This window comes from Hibiscus syriacus, unplaced genomic scaffold (assembly GCF_006381635.1).
Source record: "Hibiscus syriacus cultivar Baekdansim isolate YM2019G1 unplaced genomic scaffold, ASM638163v2 tig00116997_pilon, whole genome shotgun sequence".
Classification (NCBI taxonomy): domain Eukaryota; kingdom Viridiplantae; phylum Streptophyta; class Magnoliopsida; order Malvales; family Malvaceae; genus Hibiscus; species Hibiscus syriacus.
In genome coordinates this window covers 6,217,289-6,228,331 of record NW_024063513.1, presented here as the reverse complement: position 1 = coordinate 6,228,331, position 11,043 = coordinate 6,217,289, and the positions used below count along the sequence as shown (strand labels likewise).

Genomic DNA, 11,043 nt, shown 5'->3' with positions numbered 1-11,043 from the left:
CATCGGACTCTAAAGATAAACAAAGACAATTAATATATAAAAAACTAAAAAAAATTGGAAAATGGAAGCTAGAATATTCTTGAATGGATATGTGAAACTAACATGTAGGAGGCATAAGGTTCAGCCGTAATCATCTTTTTCCGACACCAGACGTGCTTTGGTAGTCTCCATGTTAGTTGCACCATACTCGGGTGCACCCTCTTCCTGGACTGTAAGGGTACACCAAAGAGCTTGGTTTGCAACTGCTACTGCATTGCTCTTCAAGAATCGTCAAGGAGCTTGTGAGGTAGCAGTTGGAGTTCAAAAGCATTGGGCATGGGACGATTTGTATAATAATGGCCAAGATGATGATTCGAAGCTTTTGCAATAATGAACTATTATTGTGGTATTAATGCTGGAGGAGGATAGGATGAAGGAGGGCCATAAAGAAGCATGGAAGGGAGTATGAATTGCTAGGAGTGACGGCTTAACATGGTTTTGAACAAAATAGATAATATCACTATAGAGCTTTTTCATATGGGCAAGTTCAGACACCAGCACACTGTTTCTTTTTTTCAGCCTTCATTGTCCTCTGATAAAGCTGTGACCGAGCAGCTGTTATAGCCCAACCCCGCCGCCACCGAAAACTGAGATTCCAGTGCCTCCTCCAGGGCGAGTCACACCAGTTGGCTTGTTCATCCGAGTCTGGGGGAATGCTGACTCGGCTAGGAAATGGAAAGAAACTCGGGGCATTAAGCAATTGAGAATGTGGCGGGTGATGGTGATGATGGTTTATCCCCACTTGCGGTTGCGCAGTCTTCTTCTATGGATCTCACAAAGCAAGTGTTTTTCACCTTTCTTAAAGAACTCATTGGCAAACTCCATCTGTCCGGTACAATTCCTAAAACCCTAGTTTTCATTAACAAAAAAAAGATAGGGAAAAGAAGAAGAAGCAAAACCCAGATCAGTAAAATAACTAAAAAGCCAAAGATTTTAGAAATAAAAAAAAAAGAGATAAAGATTGAGCTTTTATACATAAGTATTGAGCTGTCTGACAAAGCTAGAGAAATTGTTGTGCTTGAAGTAATTGGGAAGAAGATCACGAGCAACTCAGGAGGTCTCCAAACAACAAAAGTAGTATCATCTTCACCCAAGAAACTATGTGGTCGGTGGTGGGATCATCGACTAGTTGGTAGGTTTAGTGAGGAAGGGTGCCGGCACTGATTATGAGAGTCGTCAGGACAGATAGTGGAAGGGTAGATCCTTGGGTGGGATAAAATGTTTGGAAAAGCGGGGGTTACTGTAAAGAAGCGGTTGTTGTTTTTTGGCTGTATTAAAATCTTTTCTTTGCAATATTTAATGTGTGTGTGTTCTTTTTTTTTTGTTTCCCTCCTCGGTTATGTAGTAGTGAGGGAGAATATGTGTCTTATGTCTGTCTAGGACAATTAAATAAGGGCCTTCCAAGACAAACCCGTGACTCTCCTTCTCTCTTAAAATCAGGCACAGGGAAGATGGTTGCGTCGTTGGGAATTGACAATGAAACCCTTCCCTTTAACGCAGCAAATAGCAATAACCGTATCATGAAATAGTCAACAGGTCCTCAATAGCCCAGAAGCATCGTCTTTGGTGTCTTTCGCGTTGGGTAATATGGTCAAGGGAAAGGTGGTCTCACCTCATGTCAAAACGAGGGTCCTCTTTCCCGTTTTGTTTCTTTGCGTTTGCTGTTTATTATCAACAAAGCAAAAGACACAGTCGTATTTAGAATCCCATGATTTTTCCTATACGATATAGGGCTCTCTAGCATTGCTCTTTTGTTTCTCTTCGCTGCTTTCTTAATATTCCAAACTTCAACATCAAAAAGGTAAACATGCCCTCTGGATGTAGCCGCTAGCCAGCTACTATTCTTTCTTTTCCTTTTTTTTACTTTTACTGACCAATTAACTCTCAACTGTACAAACTACAGCCAGGCTGATGTTTCTTCCCATTGAGCCTCCAACTTTCTTTGCTGATGTTTCTTTCAGGTGATTGAATTATTGGCTCTAAACGTTTACATTGAATGACTGAAAACATCACAGTTTTCCTTTTCTTCCTTGTAATCTTCCAATAAATATTTGTTTATATGCTTACATTTGGAAACATCATGCTTAGAAACATTCAGTATCGTGGAATGTTTATTGATTCTCTGATAAAATATACTTCGTTTATTACCATATGGAAAAGTAGAAAAATGGAAAAAAAAAGGGATTGTTAGGAGGTACTCGCGTTCGGTAGAAGCGATTGTTACATTGATCAAAGAAACTGTTCAATACAAATTGTATAAATACATAAAAGAGATGATGTAAATAGACACTTGTATATGAATTGGGAACTCATATAGTGTTTACTGTTGTTTTGTAGCAGCTTTTGCTGTTTTCTTTGGATGAATATAAATTACTTATAAAATTAAAAAATAAAAAGGAAAAGGGTGGTCTAGGGCAAAGATTGCATGAAAACCATATCAGCAATGAGTGGAGAGTGAGGGGTCCTATAAAAGTGAGGAATGGATTCAGTTTGTGATGAGTGAAGAGTGAAGGAAAGTAACAACTTCAAAGTGACAAATATACTAATTATTTCACGTAGATAATGCCAATGATTCTCATTAATGGAAAAACACAGTAAAAATCTGCCATACCTCCACCACTACTCTCTTTACATTTCCTTTATGGAAGAAGAGTCTGCTTTCCACTCTCAATAAAGGAGATTTTCCCTCCACTTAATCCTAACTTATAATACTACGGACGGTCAAATGATTCGGTTCCATGATAATTAGATTCAACCTAATTTGATATAAAAAGAAAGTTATCTCATAGGTGAAACACGATTGTTCTAATTATAACATTATAGTTTAGTTATGGTTTAAATCAATTTAATTAAAATATATGATTTATTAACAACTAATTCATCTAATGAGATGAGATATTCAAGCTTTAAAATAAGATGAAGGTTAAGAAGAGTTACTCTTATAATCGATTTATATTTTTCAATTTAAAAGGTAAAGTGAAAATTTTAAAAACATAAAACAAATTTCATGCTATATCATGCGTATAAAACCATAACAACACATTTTAACAATTTTGAACAACATTTAGAAAGTAAGCCCTTTTCAATAATTTTTATGGATATTTAATTTTTTTCTTTTTAAAATTTACTTTCTAAAGACCATAATTAGTCGGTGCAAAGTAAATCCCGTACTATAGACTAGATTTTTATCCCTTTTTTGGATTGTTTCCTACCTCCTCAGTATCAGTTCCCACTTAATAAATGGGAAAATTCTATAACACTCTAAGTATATCTACGACGTTAATAATGAACATCATTAATTTAATTTATAAAAATATAAATTTTAAATGCCTCAGTGAATAATTATAAATTAGTTTAATTTATTTAAAATAAAGGGTAAATTATACTAGTGACCACCTAATTATTGCCCCTTTTCATTTTGACCACCATTTTTTAAATGTTGTCAATCAGGTCACAACTATTTAAATGCATTTAATTAAGCCACTTACCGTTAATATTTAACAGAAAAAACTGATGTGACAGTTAAAATTTTCTATAATTACACATTTGGTCATTGTCACTTATATATCCTATCAATTTAGTCCTAATTTAATTATTAAAATTAAATATGATATAAAATTATTAGATATATTTATAATTTTATTTTTTATAAAATTATTTTGAGAATAAAATATTTATTAAAGCATAAAAAAATAAAGAAATGATTTTAGGATATAATTTACAAAAAGAATTGCAGTAAAAATTTAAGTTGAATAAAATATAGGGAATTAGATATTTAGTCAACTAATTATTCGTGTGGTTTTGTTTTAGCCACCAAACTATTTGTTTTTTTTTTCAAAATCATCATTAACATTACGTTTTTTGTTTTATTTTAATCAACAATCATTAAAAAAAATATGGTGATATTAATATGTCACCACAATGTAATGTCGCATCATCATTGAAAAAATAAAAAAATATCAAGTCAATAGTTCTCTTAATTTTTAACAATAGATGATCAAAATGAAATTGAAACCTTACATTAATGAAGATTTTGAATAACAAATAATAAATAACTTAATAAAACCAGAGAGATAGTTAAGTGATTAAATACATAATTAATCTTTTTTAGTTGAGAAACTTTCTCTGCATTTGATAAAAAAAACTTTTAAAATTCATATTAATTTGGAGTATTACAAGATGATATATGTTATAAGATAACTCTCAATCATTTGACTGCATCCCAGAATCTAGAAAATTAAATGATTTATAATGATTTTATTATTATTATATATTCCTCTTTTATTTATTATTATTATTATTATTATTTATTATTATTATTATTATTATTATTATATTATTATCATCATCATAATTTATGTTTTTGATGGTATAGTTTATAATAATTTAATAAAGTATATAATGTACATTACATTAACGTAAATAAAAGTTGTCAGATTTATATGTTGAAAGATATAATGCTTGAATTGATAACGGCAAAGGCGGAGTTGATGGCTAAATACTCCATGTAAATATCATTATTATATGATAGAATAAAATCAATTATTTTTCATTTTAATTTATTAAAATCAGGACCAAATTGATATAATATATAAGTAACAACGACCAAATATGTAATTATACCAAATATTTTAACTGTCACATGAACTTCTCCATTAAATATTAATGACAAGTGGCTTAATTGAATGCATTTAAATAGTTTAGTGACCTTGTAGATAAAATTTAAAAAATAGTGGGCAAAATGAAAAGGGTAATAGTTTGATGGTCAATGGTATAGTTTACCCATTATTTTAAATAATTTATCTTTAATTTTTAAACTAATTTATAATTATACGTTGACACTTTAATATTTTAAACTTTATAAATTAAATTAATATTATTCGTCGTTAGTGTGTTCAACATACTCGTCCAACGTAGAAGAATTATCGAAATAAATATAAGTAAATATATCGACAAGAAATTAAATAAGAAATATATTGCAAAAACAATGGAAGGAAGAATCAATTTGTGAGCTTCAAGTCCCGATAATCAATTTTTAATGCAATTGCCTTCTCTTTGAACTTTCTTAATTCTTACCTCAATTGTTCATACCCTCACAAACCCCAGGTGGCTTTCTGCAACTGCAACCCTCTACATTTTTCTTTGTCTGCTCCTGACATGCCCACACTTTTTTTCGTTTTTCGTTTGGTTTATTGTTGTTGATGAACTTCTTTGCATGGTGTTGCCATTGTCGTGATTCCTGTTTTTTCTTTTCCTAGATATCATAAAATACCACCACTCTTCATATTTCATACGCATTTCTGGAAACTGTTTACAGACTTTGGTCTCTCTGCTACAGTCACCTTATCCTTTAAAGTTTGCAGACATAATTAGTTCAAAATTAAGTAAAAGAAGTATCTCCTTTGATTAACCTAATCATGTAATCAATCCATGGTGGGGAACTCCGGAATGTGAGATGTAAAAGAAAAGGGTCCTCTCTCCCATTGATGAAAATGAGCAGTGTTTTGGGACAAGGAACAGACCGAAGGAAATAATTTTTTTTGGGGGGAATAAATGATGATGTAAAATAAGGTGAAAACTGGGAATGAAATCAAAATTTGTTAGCATTAAGACATTCATCATAGACAAGTGTGGGAGTAGGGTCCCATGAAATGAATAGTATGGGAAATGTAGAGAGGAAAAGCTCATCTTTTTCACTTTCTTCTCTTCAATACAAGTTGTCAGCAACTTAGACACAGATCCTATCGAGCCCACCATTATCACCTCCAAAATCTCTCTCTCTCTCTCTTCCAAATACTGCAATAATATGTATAATACAGCAGGTTTACGATCTTAAAAAGTGGGTTTGAATGAATATGGGAATTTCAATGAGGGACAGTTAAAACACAGAGCGAATACGATATCAAACCCTACTGCTATAACTCTTGTTATTTTATGGGGATAAATAAAGCTTAGGGGATAGAGGGTGTTATTATATTTGATCTTCTTCTTCCAAAACTTGTTTTTCTATTTCTAAAAGTGAAGAAAAGGAAAAGAATCAAAATCTGTATTCTATACGACAAGGACAAGCTACGAGGTTCTTCTTCTGTCTCTTCTTGTACTCTCTTTTGTCTCTTTCACTGTCTCTTCTCCTCAGCAGAAGCGAGGGAGAGAGAGAGACGTAGAAGACAAACCCCATTTGCCAATTTGCACATTCGAATTATAAATGCTCTAATTTTACTGGTACAAGTATATCACTACCTGTTATTGTTATAATGGTTTATTTATACATTCAAAGAAAACAGTAGCAAATCTTTAAATATATGTTGAACTCAAAACATGTACAAGTGTAAAATAGGCGAGGGCAGGGATTGAAATGTCACGGGGAATGGCAGAGAGATATAAATTCAGAGAAAACAAGATGGGGAACCGTGTTGTTAGTGCAAACCTGAAGGCAGGTGTGTTTGTCTACTGTACAAGCGTGGCCAACAATTTGATACTCTTACTGGGATACCAAATTTACGAGGAAAAAGAAAGAGAACTACATCTTTCATTAACTTGGCCATTTATAAAGTATGTTGCTCAAAAAAGTTGTGTATTTAATTTTTTTTATCACAGGTCAGGTAATGTTACTGAACAGTTTGTATTAGGTGAATTTTTTAAAGAAAAAAAATTTATTTCATAGAATTTTATTGTTTTAAAAACCGATATTTATCATAAACTTTTTATTGTTTGACAGAGTATTCTGTTTAATTATTAGTTTTTCTAAACTTTTAGGTAATGCGCAGCACAACTATATACTAGTAATTTATATTGAATGATTCTGTTTCTTTCAAGTGAATTATCTTCTCCAAATTCTTAGAATGTTGCTTTTTTAAATAAAAAAATCGAGTGCTTATGATGGTCCATCGTGGTTTCCGTTTTCCCACAAAACAAGAACTCGCCAAACAACGTAACTATCTTGTGTTCTCTCCAAAGATAAAGTTTCATGATAAATGTTTATATTTTTGGAAGCTTTAATGTTTATTTGATCATGTTGAATGCGTTTCAAATGGCATTTGTGGAATCCAGAATGTACCCTGACAGTGACCAAAGGTTGAAGTGAAAACTGAGAAAGTTATCGTAATTTTCGTGGATTGATGAATGGAGGGCTTATTAGGCTCCCATGCAAAAGTGGTATTTATTTTGGGTCATCTTAAAGAAAAAAAGCAGCTTCTTTCACGACTAATGCCCCCTTTAGCCGTGGGTCCAAAAGAGAGGGTTTCCATTTCGAAATTTTAGACTTGCATGGGCTGTTGTAATTTCTCATCACTAAAAAAGAAAAGCTCATTTTAAACAAAAAACACTTTAAGATAGTTACATTAAAAGGAGGAGAGAGAGATCTTTCCTCCATTACCTTCCCCTTTCCCTTTCCCTTTTCCTTTTCTTCATTCCTTTGTTAAGACATGAAAATTCAACTTCTTCTAATTGGAAAAAGGTAAAAAGATATTCCCTACTACAAAAAGTGTGAAACTTTGCCATGTACAAAGGACAATGGATATGTGTAAGTATATTCTACGTACAAATGAATATGAAGATCAGAATTGCAAAAGAAGGTACTTTCCCCCCACAAAAAAAAAGAAAGAAGATGTGATAAGGTCGTGGGTGGTGGCCTCTGAAATCCACTAATGAAACAAAGCCAATTGCTTTTAATCAGTGCATGAAAACATGGCCGACCTTGCATGTCCAAAAACCAAAACATCATTAACGTATACATGTGATATATGCGATGTTTTATGAGCTAAACATGGTTTATAACCAAAAAAGTAGTTAGCAACCGAATGTCAAAAAGGGAGTTGGAAGGGGAATGGTGGGCTTTTAGTGGATATGGGATCGGATAGAAGAGGGGAACATAAAGGCTGTTGGATCACATGCACATCACATTCTTTTTTCTCTTCTTCCTCTGCTCTTCTTTTTATACTGTGGCTCATGAACGTTAAAGGGAAAAGGGTGATTTAAAAAACAAAGGTCCCACGATTCAAGGCTGCTCTTCATCCTCCTCAATCCAAGGGATTCTTTGTGTTGATAAAACCCAAATCCTGGGTCCCCCCATCATCTTCACCATCATTTCTTACGTATATAACGCAGCAGTATATGAAAGCTCCCCACCTCACTTTATATTTTGCTCTTTGCCAAAACCATATGCTTAGAAGTCATCATTTCTTTTTTGTTCAAACTGCCAATAATTAGGATATTTAAAACATGGCAAGTTCTAGATTCCTGCCCTCATCGAAATTTGATTCGAATTATTGTAATTTGATCGATATAATACATGCTCTGGGAAATGCAGTTAGCCCTCGAATCATTCCCCTCAACCTTTTTTTCTATATATTATTGTGCTTTTACGAATATCATTGCCACCTAATTATCCACTAAACCGGGCCAATTATGTCCACCAAAAAGCTTGCAAGCCACCCCTGGCCTTGGTTCATTTCCTCGAAAATGACCGTCCATGGATGAAAATGATGTAACTCCATTTCCCACTAGACCCGGTTTAAGGTCTTTACATATTGCTAGTCATTATTAGAAGATGCAATTCAAGGGCTAGTGACCCTGCGCGTGAGATTAAGGAAACTAAAAAAAAGATATTATTAATAGAATTCCATCCAATGAAGAGAGTAGGACATGGTCGTGAATTTCTACATAGGACCACTGTTGCCAAAAGTGAAGGCAACAAGCAATTGAGATGGGGATACGACACTGCTTTTTTTTTGGTTTCAATTCATGTAAGGAACCAAGAATCCCATTTGCCGTATTATATACGTACGATTATAATACGAATATACGATATATACAATCTTTTACTGGAAGTAGGGTTTTGAATGGTGGAGCTAATAAGATAAAATTTTTTTTTTAACTTTTAATTCTAACGGGATGTTTTTAACAGGAGAAACTTCATCTTTTTTTTTTGATTGAAAATGAAAGACTTCATCTTTCCAATGATAGCTTTTGCATGAACTGATATATAATATTAGAGGAGGAAATGATAAGAGTAATAAACAAAACTGATTATAACATGGGGGAGGTGGGTGTAAAGAGTTTGCACATAATACGAAAACAATGCATAATATTTTACGAGAAACGAGGAAAGACAACACTTAAAACTATGCAAAACCAAATATTCCTTTTACATCTGGGACCAAAGATATGGCGAACCCCAGGCTGACGCTGTTGGTATCATAACATACATTTTCAGTTTCAAGATGACGGTCCAATATCACATTGGACTCCCCCCCCCCTTTCACCCCGCCCTCAATTTATAATATTCACAGATGTACAACATCTGATATACATATATAATACTCACGGTGAGAAGAAAAAAAGGAGAGAGAGAAAAAACAAACAAACTGGAGGTAAGTCTCCATTACTAGTTTTCCCGTAAAAAGAATATGTGATTGGATGTTACATTAGTCAAAGGTCAGAAATGTTTAAACTTTTATAGAGGAATGAAAGCAATATTTATGGACAAACCATCAAATGAAATTATTAATGAAATTTGAATCTTAATATTGATAAAATACTATGAATATTCAATCAACTGTATTAATGTATGTTAATTGATCTTTATTCCTATCAGAGATAGTTAAAAAGAGTTGGGAAAAGAAAGAAAGCTTTATTGGGAAGGATGTTGGATGATTGAACCAGAAATTCATTAATTTGAAAGGGATAGAAAAAACAGGCAAATGGGGGGAGGGAAATGACAAGACTGAGATCGGCTGGGGATGGCGACGAGGCGAGGGGTGTCGTAAGTGGGAAGATGGAATAATAATAGCAGCAATAATGGATAGTTTATAATCATGGGGACAACCACATTCATTTTCTTCTTTGTCATCACTTTCCAAGGCCTGATTAGATAAAAGTTTATCAACCTTTCCTCCCCACATTAAAGATTTTTTATTTTATTTTAAGAAAAGCACTTTCTTTTCCTTTCACCCCCTACCTTTTTTTTCAATTCTAAAACCAAATAATTAAAACTTGTTACCTATAGACCCGTACATATATACTGATTAGAATATCAGTGGAGCAAAAAGCATGGGGTTTCCAATTATTATTCTTTTTAAGATGTAATTTGTATTGTATATGTACCTTGGAATTTGATATCTAGCTTGATAGGGCTCTTTAAATCTTGAAATGGGCTTGGTAAAGGCAGATCAACCACTTGAAGAGTAGTTTATATGAATTTGCTCAGTAGGTACCGCATATTTTGACACAAATCATAAAGCTGAATAGTTGGTTTCTGAGTAACAGTCAGAAACTGCAATTAATATTCCCTTGGCACTGATATCTCTTTCTTCATAATGTGTGCATTGTGCATGGGCCTTCCGCTCTCACTTTTTGATCTCAGTTGCCTTCAATAGTTTCTGAAAACTAGGAAGCAGTCCATATTCCTCGAAACAGTGAACAGCCAAAGGCTACCTATTCTTAAAGAACTGGATCATAGGCCCATGTCACTAAAGCCTACGAGTTTCAAACATAGATTCGCTAATTGCTTTCCCCCTTTACCTTAGTATACAGAGATCAAATAAGGAACGTTTCCAAAGAAAGGCTCCACCTCACTATCTTTGAAGCATTGTGTACAATCCCGGGATTCACCTCCACCTACACTTACTTTCTAAACTCCTACACTGCATGTTTCAGCTTCTATATGACCATCTACTAGACAGGATCCACAAACCTTAATTATGTATATGATATTGCCGTGTTCTAAAACTTCTCAAATCATTTTAAAGAAATCCCTCACTTCAATAACATTCTCATAGATCACATATCATGGTCTCCCGAAAAAACAAACCGCTTCTTTAAATACATAAAACTGGTAGCATATGCAAGGCAAACATAAAACTACCTTGAACAGAACAAAGAATAAGAGAATAACAGCAAACACTGATTCAACACCTTAAGATATCTAAGGTGTTGAATCCTTAATATGCAATGCAAGACATTTCTTTTAAAACAGATGCTGAAATGAGCCTTTGAACAGCTAAC

The 11,043-nt window shown here is 33.5% G+C and overlaps 1 pseudogene; it reads right to left on the bottom strand.

Moving 5' to 3' along the window:
• Window positions 1-27: 27 nt before the first annotated feature.
• On the bottom strand, window positions 28-5,198 carry LOC120194517 (annotated as a pseudogene).
• Window positions 5,199-11,043: the final 5,845 nt, after the last annotated feature.